Raw genomic sequence first — 10,906 nt, forward strand, 5'->3', positions numbered from 1 at the left:
TCTTTCCAACTCTCTCTTTCTTTCTAGATTTCCTTTTCCTTTCTTAGGATTAGGTTTTTAATTGAGGGCTGCGAGTGTTTTCATGCCCAAGTGGGCCCGTGACGACACTCGACGTCTCTTGACTGAAGGAGGATTGGTTGAGGGGTTGACTATCCATCGCAGGACTAGACACCGCTCGAAATCCCCTGAGTTAACCGAAGTTATGGCTGAAGACCAACCTCCTCTACTTCCACCCAGGGTGGAGGATACCCAGGATGAAAATGAGGTGCAACAGGCACCCCCGCCTCGTACTTTACGAGATTTTCTACAACCGGCGGGAGTGAGTACGCCCTCATGCATGATTTTTCCTGAAAATACAGGACAAATGGACATCAAGCCAGGAGTTATCCAACTCCTTCCCAAATTCCATGGACTTGAATCAGAGAGTCCATATTTACATTTGAAAGAGTTCGATGAGATTATAGCTACATTATGTTTTCCTAATGTATCTGAGGATACAATTAGGCTGAAACTCTTTCCTTTTTCCTTAAAAGAGAAAGCTAAGACATGGTTACATTCACTGCGTCCTAGATCCATTGGCACATGGAACGACATGCAGAGGGAATTCATAAAAAAATTCTTCCCACATCATAAAACGATTACCCTCAGAAAAGCGATCATGAACTTTGCCCAAAAGGAAGATGAAACATTCTTTCAATGTTGGGAAAGGTTCAAAGATTTGGTCAGTTCATGCCCACAACACGGATTTGAAACGTGGCGCATTACAAATTTTTTCTATGATGGACTGACATCTTCCATGCGCCAAATGGTCGAGACAATGTGTAATGGAGAGTTCATTAATAAAGATATCGACGAGGTATGGGACTACCTCGATAGTTTGGCTGAAAAAACACAATCTTGGGACTATTACCCAAAGTCGAACACCACGTCTAGGCCAACTCAATTAAAGGAGAAAGGTGGATTATATCTCTTGAAAGAAGAGGATGATCTCAAGTGTAAAGTGACTACGCTCATAAGGAAAGTTGAGGCCATGGAAGGAAAGAAGGATAAGGTCAATGAAATTGTTTGCGGCATCTGTGATTGCAACATTCACACAACTGAAAACTGTCCTACAATACCTGCCTTTCGAGGAGTGTTGAATGAACAAGCCAATGCCGTAAATAACTATCAAAGACCTTTTACTGGACCTAACTCCAACACATACAATCCTGGCTGGAAAAATCATCCAAACTTTAGTTGGAGGAATGGACAAACGGCGACTCCTCCAGGTTTCTTCAATCAAAATCCAAATCAAGTGAAACCTCAAGAGGAACCGGTTCAAAATCCCATACAAGAGCTGGCTCAGGCAATGCGGGGAATCACAGATTTCATGCAAAAAATAGATTCTCGTATGACGGTTATAGAAAAGGGGATGCTTCCTGCACAACCTCTCCCCAATCCTAAACCACAGTACGAGAATAATGATCCCAGCTCTTCAAATCAGATGGGACATGCTAAATCCATCACCACTCTTAGGAGTGGGAAGATCATTGACAAAACTCTTCCGGTTAGGCCCGACAAGCCTCAAGAACCAAAAGAGGACAACAATGATGGATCCAGTGATGTCCCACAAAAAGTGGAACCGGAACTTCTAGAGAAGCCAGTTGCTCCATTCCCCCAACGGTTGGTTTCACCAAAACCTCTCTCTAACTCTCAGGATATTCTAGAGGTGTTGAAACAGGTGAAAGTCAACATTCCTCTACTTGATGTCGTTAAACAGATACCTTCATATGCCAAATTCCTGAAAGACTTATGCACGACCAAAAGACGAAAAATTATTCAAAAGAAAATCTTCTTGACTGAGAAAGTGAGTGCCATCCTGAAGCAAGACGTGCCACAGAAATTCAAGGATCCCGGTAGCCCAACCATATCATGTGTAATCGGGAACCATCGAATTGATCACGCACTTCTTGACTTAGGAGCGAGCGTCAATTTGATTCCCTACTCGGTATACAAACAGTTAGGTTTGGGTGAATTAAAACCCACCCTAACCACACTACAACTTGCTGATCGCTCTGTTCGTGTACCAAGAGGGATAATTGAGGATGTGTTGGTCCAAGTTGATAGATTTTACTACCTTGTAGACTTTATCATCCTGGACACTGAACCCATCAATAACATGAGCACTCAGATTCCTGTCATTCTTGGTCGCCCATTCCTTGCCACGTCAAATGCAATTATCAATTGCAGGAATGGTATCATGACTATGTCTTTTGGAAATTTGACATTGGAGTCAAACATCTTTTTCAATAACGGCAGCAACTCAGAGGATGATGACGATTTCCACGATATTAACATGATTGACTCTTTCGTGGAAGATACGACACCTCTGACCTTATCCTCCGACCATCTAGAGACGTGCCTGGCCCACTCCCATGATTTTGATGATGACATGATTAGGGAGACGTGCGCCTTGCTTGATACTGCACCGGTACTTGAAGTTAACCGATGGAGGCCACAATTTGAAGAATTACCACAAACTGATGTAGTGCCTCTACCGTCTAACCTCAAGCCGCCGAAGCTTGACCTAAAACCTTTGCCCTCTGATTTGAAATATGCATATTTGGGTCAAGATGAGACATACCCGGTGGTGATCTCTGCCCACCTGGAGAAAGAACAGGAGAGTATGCTTATATCTACTCTCATTGAGCATAAAGGAGCCCTGGGATGGACGATAGCGGACCTCAAAGGAATCGATTCCTCGATTTGTACTCATCACATATACCTTGAGGATAATGCAAAAACCGCTCGGCAACCACAACGTAGACTAAATCCCAACATGAAGGAAGTGGTTAAGGCCGAGGTTCTTAAACTATTGGATGTGGGTATTATATACCCTATATCTGATAGTCAATGGGTGAGTCCAACTCAAGTGGTTCCTAAGAAGTCTGGAATCACCATCGTAGCCAATGCTAATAATGAACTCGTGCCAACTAGAGTCACTACTGGTTGGAGAATGTGCATTGACTACAGGAAGTTAAATACCGTCACGAGGAAAGACCACTTTCCTTTACCATTCATTGATCAGATCCTGGAAAGGTTAGCTGGTCATTCCTATTACAGTTTTCTTGACGGGTATTTAGGCTACAACTAGATAGAGATAGCCCCTGAAGACTAGGAAAAAACCACATTTACATGTCCCTACGGCACCTTTGCCTATCGAAGGATGCCATTCGGACTATGTAATGCCCCTGCCACCTTTCAGCGATGTATGCTTAGTATCTTTTCTGATATGGTGGGGCAATATCTAGAGGTCTTCATGGACGATTTCTTTGTTTACGGTCCATCTTTCAGCAAGTGCTTGGAAAGTCTTAAATGTGTGCTGAAAAGATGTGAAGAAAAGAACCTGGTACTTAATTGGGAGAAGTGTCATTTCATGGTTCAGAAGGGAATTGTCCTTGGGCATATCATCTCGGCCAAAGGAATCGAGGTAGATAAGGCAAAAATCGATCTTATCTCTAACCTACCTCCACCCAAGAACATCAGAGACGTGCGATCCTTCTTAGGACACGCAGGGTTTTACAGGCGATTCATAAAGGACTTTAGTCTCCTCTCTCGTCCATTATGTAATCTTCTTCAAAAGGATGTTCCGTACGAGTGGACTGAGCAATGCCAAGAAGCTTTCACCAAGCTTAAAGGCACATTAACCACTGCACCTATCATGCACCACCCGATTGAACCTTCCTTTTGAGCTTATGTGCGACGCTTCGATTATGCTCTTGGTGCGGTCCTAGGCCTGAGTAAAGACAAGAAGCCCTTCGTCATTCACTACTCAAGTATGACTCTAAATCCTGCACAATTGAACTACTCGACTACGGAAAGGAACTCTTAGCCGTAGTGTTCGCCTTGGACAAATTTAGGTCCTACCTGATCGGATCCAAGATCATTATGTACACAGATCATGCGGCACTCAAGTATCTTCTTTCTAAGAATGATGTTAAGCCCCGCCTGATTAGATGGATCCTTCTACTCCAAGAATTTGATTTGGAAATAAAAGATAAAAAGAGAGTAGAGAATGTAGTGGCTGACCATCTTTCTCACCTTAATACCTCGATTCCCTTGAGACAACCCATATCAATGACATGTTCCCTGAGGAACAATTGTTTAGAGTCTCCCATTCACCTTGGTTCGCTAATATTGCTAATTTTCTTATCACAGGTTCTATACTAACACATTGGACTGCGCAAGATAAGAAGAAATTTTTCACCGAGGTGCGCAAATTCTTCTGGGATGATCCATATTTATTTAAATATTGCCCAGACCAAATCTTAACGAGATGTGTGCCAGACGATGAGCATTAGAGTGTCATCTCGTTCTGTCATTCACAGGCCTGTGGTGGTCACTTTTCTGCTAAAAAGACTATGGCCAAGATTCTGCAGTGTGGCTTTTACTGGCCTACTATGTTCAGGGACACTCATGAGTTTTGCAAAGCTTGTGAGCGTTGTCAGAAATTGGGAGCATTGTCCCGTCGAAATATGATGCCTTTGAATCACATCCTTATCATTGAAGCATTTGATTGCTGGGGCATCGATTTCATGGGACCATTCCCCCAATCGTTTGGAAATCTGTATATTTTGCTAGCCATGGATTATGTCACTAAATGGGTTGAAGCGATTCCATGTCGAAAGAATGACCATCGCACGGTCATTAAATTCCTGAAAGAGAACATCCTTTCTCGATTCGGAACGCCTCGAGCCATCATTAGTGATGGGGGCTCACATTTTTGTAATAGACCATTCGAGAGCTTAATGAAGAAATACGGTATCTCTCATAAGGTGAGCACCCCATACCATCCGCAGACAAGTGGACAAGCTGAGATTTCCAATAGGGAGATTAAACACATTTTGGAAAAAACGGTTAACCCAGATCATAAGGATTGGTCAATCCGATTGACCGATGCCTTATGGGCATACCGTACTGCCTTTAAAACCCCTATTGGAATGTCTCCCTTTAGACTTGTCTATGGAAAAGCTTGTCACTTGCCTGTGGAGCTGGAACATAAGGCATACTGGGCGATCAAAAATCTTAATTTCAATCTAGACAACGCTGGCTCGCTACGCAAACTGCAGTTGAATGAACTTGAAGAAATCCGGAACGACGCATACGAGAATTCGAGAATTTACAAGGACAGGATGAAAGCTTTTCATGACCAACACATTTTACGAAAATCATTCACGCCTGGTCAGAAGGTCCTTTTGTACAATTCTCGATTACATCTCTTCCGGGTAAGCTTCGATCTCGTTGGACCGGCCCTTACATTATTGTCCTGTTTTTCCTCATGGGGCCGTTGAGATAAGAGATCCCGACAATGGCAAGGAATTTAAAGTAAATGGACATCGTTTAAATCCATTTGTCGAGAAATTTGATTCAGAGGACATGTCCATGCCTCGGACTGATCCTGTTTACCAGGACTGATCTCCTAGTCCGATGGAGGTATAGGTAGGTTTATCGCTTTCATAGGATTATGGTAGTTGCTTTTGTCTGGCTGAAGACGGTAAACTTAGCACTCCTGGGAGGCAACCCAGCTTTTCACTTTTCTCATTCATTAGTTCAATGTTTGTGGGTAGCATTGCCGCAAACCCTCACGAGACTACAACTCGTCCACTAGGGGTAACCTAGGGGTTTAAAGGCTTGTTGCATGCGCTAAATGCAATCGAGAGCACTGCGAAAGTGGTATAGGTAGGATTTTATTTTTGTTAATTTTGTGTTATTTTCTCTCTCGTGCTGACTGGATTCCATGCTGCGATCTCTTTGAAAGTCTCTCATGATTCATCATTCAGGTACTATCTTCCCTTCACTTTTTCTTTACTTTTGTTGTTCTATGCGCATTCCATACTCATATCTTTTACATTGAGGACAATGTAGCTTTTAGGTTGGGGGTGGGAGATTAGTTTACCTAATCAGTATTTTCTTGAGCAAAAATTGTGAAAATTTTTAAATTTTTTCTGGACTTTCTGGTGAATTCAAAGTGATTTGACAACCATCTTTGATTTAGAATCACAGGATATGGAATGTTGGTGATTTACTGCTCTTGGATTCAGTTGCTCGTTAGATTTCACAGTTAAGTTTAATTATTAATCCATGATTAGAAGTTGTAAACATTGATTGAGTCATGATTTCACATGTCACATCTCGCTTACACATCAAGATTTCAGTTTAAAACTGAAGGGTTCATTTGGGGATCAGTAAGCATAGAAGGAACCAACTTGAACAATTGCCCGTCAAGATCAATTAAAAGGAAGAGATACCGTTGAAAAAGGTTAGGCAAAGAATCTTCACTATAGGTTTGCTCCCTATAAGTGTGGACTTCATTCCCCTTCTTAGTTTAAAAAAAATAAAAAATAAAAAATAAAAAATAAAATCTGAAGGAATGAAAAGATGATCTTTGAGGCAAGCTTTGGTTATTATGAATTCTCTTGTTGATTACCAACGATATCCTGAAATAAAGAATTGAATATTAATGTTGAAAGTTGGGAGTGCACTTTACATCCGTGGAACTCAATGTTTAGGATTATTTCTAATTAAGGGACTAATACTTTGAATGAAGTTTACCGTGTGTTTGAGTCTAGGAGAGAGTAAGGCCCAACATTCATGAATTGTTGAATTCTGAATATCTAGATTATTTTCCAAAATCACTCGAGTTCATAGAAATTCTCCTGTAATTCTCAACTTATTTTTCGCATACTTTGCTCGGGACTAGCAAAATGCTGGTTGGGGGTTGTGTTGAGGGTCAAATATTGCATATCAGACCCATTTATTGTATGGATTTACAAGCACGACACCGTTTAATAGCCTAATTTAATTGTATTTGTGATGCAGGGCGTCTTCATGAGCTTGGAGGCAAAGGACACTAAAAGCATGGATTTACCGATCCGATGACACTAAAGCATGGGACGGACCTTAGGAGACCAAGATCGATAGATTTGCACGCCGTGATCCAAGAAAATCGAGGAATTGAAGCTCAAGTGGCCTCAAAAGTGTCCATAATGCAAGATCATAGGGTTCTCACCATCCGATCAGTTCGAAACTCCATATATGGCCCGAGGACCATAAAGTAACCGTACACGTAAAATTTCAGCTCCTGGATCCTCGTGGAAGTGGCCCAACGGACAGATCAGCCCCTTTAATCATTATGTGGGCCCCGCCTGATATCTGGATATACCCCAATTTTGGTCTCAACGCCTTAAACTGCGTGTCAAAACAGATGGATGGAGCAGATTTCTTACAAACATCACCATGGGATCCACACATGCAGTGCACGTGCAAGGTGCACGGGTGCACCGGACGAACATAGAAAATAACAAAGTCGGTCAGCAGGCGCTGACCGACTCAAACTCAATTTTTATTATTTTACGCAGCAGCGTAACGCTGCCGACGATCGGTTATGCTTGTGGGACCCACCCATCCTGATTGCTGATGATCAGAACCTTCCATTGTGTCCAAAGGGTGCCTATAAGCCTCACCTAGGTGTCCTTTTGGACCCATGAACGTAATAACGGGAAGATTACCGTCCAAACAGAAGATGGACGGTGGAGTAGAAGGTATTGTGGGCCACATGAAATGAGGACCAAAAGTAGTGCTTCCCACCTGATTTTTCGAGTAGAACGCAGTGGACGGATCAGATTTTCTAAAAAGATAGTGAAATGGGGCCCACCATCGTCACAGCGCTACCCTGTTTTCGCAACCGGACGCCGTCCGACTTTCACGGCGAGTTGTACACCTTTAGGGGCGGTCGGACGGCTGATCTGAACCGTTCATCATGTAGGTGGGCCACAAATCTCCCAGGGGACGTTGTCCTTTTGGAAGGAAAGCAAAAAAAAGAAGAAGCGCGGAGACTAGTATTTCGGATTGCGTGACGAGGGCAGGATGTTTTTGCTGCGGAAGGACTGTTTCGCAGCCTGATCTTTTCAGGACTCCACGGCAGCCCTGGAGAGGGCTTTCCATCTTTAAAAAGGAGCCTAACGTGGAGGGAGAGGGATATATACGGAGGCAGCATTCTAGGAAAAGGGGGGAGGACGGTCTGCTGCATCAGCTGCTGGAACGGAAGAAAAGAAGGAGGAGAAGGACGTGGCTGGCATCAAAGGCTGGGAGTTGGATTGAAGCTGGGCTTTTCGTGGAAGCAGCGGCTCGGTTTTGGGACTGCTGGATGTGGGAGCTGATTCGGTTTTTTTTTTCTTTCTTCTTCCTTTTCTTCTTCTTCTTCTTTCTTTTAATTAGAATTTAGCCCATATCATGTGTGGCTAAACCTCTTAGCTAGGGCTAAGAGGTGAAGCCTGTAGCGAGATGGGAGAGTCTGTTTCATGCACGTAGATTAAATTTCTGAACTTACTTTGATTTAGTTGATTTTTATAAGGAATATTTTTATTAGTCTTTAATGGTCTGTTGTGACAGAAATTACAATGGGTTTGCAATGGCTTTGAATATTTCTTTCCTCTTTATATTTATGAAGTCAGGAAGCCCTGTTGTTCATCATGGTCCCATGGGCATGGTAGGATGACAGTACCTTCCTAATCTTCATACGTTGTTGATTGGCTGGAAATTAGTTTAATTCTATTGTTTACTTTGTCTCCTGGGCATGGTTTGGTGATTGAATCCATTCTAATTCATATACCTTTCATCTCTCGAAAACCAAATCAAGTAAGTTCAGTTTGAATTCCATAATCCTTGATGCAGGCATAAAATCTCCCTGATCTCTACAAGTGGATCCTCTGAATCCCTAGTTCCCTTCCTCTGAATTCCTTAAAGTTTTAGATAATTCATCCACAATTATTTCGTAAATTCTATTTTGTTTAGATCGCATCTTAGTCTAGTTCTAGTTCTACTTGGTTTCAGATAACGTACAGGTATCAGTCCCTGTGGATTCGACCTCGGACTTACCGAGTTTATTACTACATCACAACCCTACACTTGGGGAGTGAACACCAAGGAGTAAAACTTTTGAATTGGCCTCTTTGTATGAAGGCCGACCCGGAACATCGGGATAAACGAAAGTTCTGCCATTTTCACCATGACCACAGCCACAATACGGACGATTATGTGGATCTCAAGGTGAAATCGAGTCCCTTATCCGCAAGGGACACCTGCGTCGATACACTAAAAAAAGAGAGGGCCACTAGGAAGGAGGAATAGGAACAAGAGCGACTGAATAACCCCACCGAAGAGCCAGCTGAAATCCGTACCATTTTTTAGGCTCGCCTGATGGAGGAGACTCCAATAGGGCTTGGAAGACCTACTTTGGAAGTCTTATCCAGAACACTACGTCCATTTAACTGAGCGGCCTAATAAGAGCTCCGGGTCAATCTGTGTAGCCTAACCTTTACGGAAGATGATGCGCGCGGGATCCAACATCCACACAATGATGCCCTAGTGGTCACGATGACTATAGCAAATCACAAGTGTACCGTATGCTGGTCGACACCAGAAGTTCAGCCGATGTTATCTATTCTGAAGCTTTGTAAAGAATTAGGGTTCCCCGGTCGTGCCTCCAACCCGTGAAGACTCCTGTACGGCTTTGCCGGAGAGAGAGTGATCTCCGAATGAGCCATTTCCCTCCCAGTAACTGCAGGAGAAGGACAACACCAAGTCACCCTTATGGTGGACTTTCTTGTTGTCAATGTACCATCGGTGCACAATGTCATCTTCGGCTGATCCTCCCTCAATGCAATAAGGGCAGTCGTCTCTACTTATTAACTAATGATGAAGTTCCCAGTTGAGGACGGAATAGGCTACATCTGAGGCGATCAACGCGAGGCTCGGAGATGTTACGCGACAGCGGTCAAAAAGGGATCTATCAAACAAGCAATTACTATCAATGTTCTGGACCCCCGAGGATCAGCTGGGAACTCGTCTGTAGAAGATCTGGAGAAAGTGCCCCTCGATGAAGCAAACTTGAGTAAGATCGTTCAGCTCAGTACATCATTAAGCTCTGAGCAATGGTTCAAAATGTTAATGTTCCTATGGCGACACAAGGATGTCTTCGCGTGGTCGCAGGCAGATATGCCAGGGATCTCCCCTAATGTTTTGGTCCATAGGCTGAACGTGGACCTAGATCATAAACCAGTGAAACAAAAGAGAAGACCATTCAACGCTGAGAGCTATGAGGCCATTGCTGAGGAGGTCTCCATCTTACTCGATACTGGCTTCATAGAGGAAATATATTACCCCGACTGGATTACAAATGTAGTGCTTGTTAGGAAATCCAATGGGAAGTGGCGGGTCTGTGTAGACTACTCGGACCTGAATAAGGCATGCCCCAAGGATAGCTTCCCATTGTCTCGGATTGATCAACTGGTGGACAGCACGATTGGTCATGAGTTACTCTCCTTCCTAGACGCCTATTCCGGGTACAACCAGATTATGATGCATCCCCTAGACAGGCAGAAGACTACCTTCATCACGGACAAGGGACTCTACTGTTACCGGGTCATGCCATTTGGCTTGAAAAATACTGGGGCGACATATTAGGGGATGGTAAATCAAATTAAATGTCTGCCAAACAGATCGGAGACACCATGGAAGTATATGTTAACGACATGCTGGTGAAAAGTATTAAGGCATCTGATCATTTAACAAATCTCGGGGAGACATTTAGTGTCCTTCAAGAATACCAGATGAAGCTGAAGCCCACAAAGTGTGTTTTCGGGGTTGAATCGGGAAAGTTCCTTGGGTTCCAAGTCAGTCAGCGGGGCATCGAGGCCAACCCCGATAAAATCAAGGTGCTCCTTGACATGAGTTCGCCTCAGACTGTCAAGGAAGTACAATGTCTCACCGGAAGAGTCGCCGCACTCGGACGTTTCATATCCACAGCGACAGACAAATGCCTCCCCTTATTTCAATAATTAAAGGGTCATAAGAAGGCAAAGTGAAC

At 43.4% G+C, this 10,906-nt stretch overlaps 1 non-coding gene across 1 annotated transcript; it reads right to left on the bottom strand.

The window, feature by feature from the left end:
* Window positions 1-640: 640 nt before the first annotated feature.
* On the bottom strand, window positions 641-747 carry LOC131238320 (small nucleolar RNA R71). The gene has a single exon (XR_009167723.1). It is a non-coding gene; the product is annotated as a small nucleolar RNA R71 (small nucleolar RNA).
* Between the last annotated feature and the right edge of the window lie 10,159 nt (window positions 748-10,906).

This window comes from Magnolia sinica, chromosome 2 (genome assembly GCF_029962835.1).
Source record: "Magnolia sinica isolate HGM2019 chromosome 2, MsV1, whole genome shotgun sequence".
Taxonomy (NCBI): domain Eukaryota; kingdom Viridiplantae; phylum Streptophyta; class Magnoliopsida; order Magnoliales; family Magnoliaceae; genus Magnolia; species Magnolia sinica.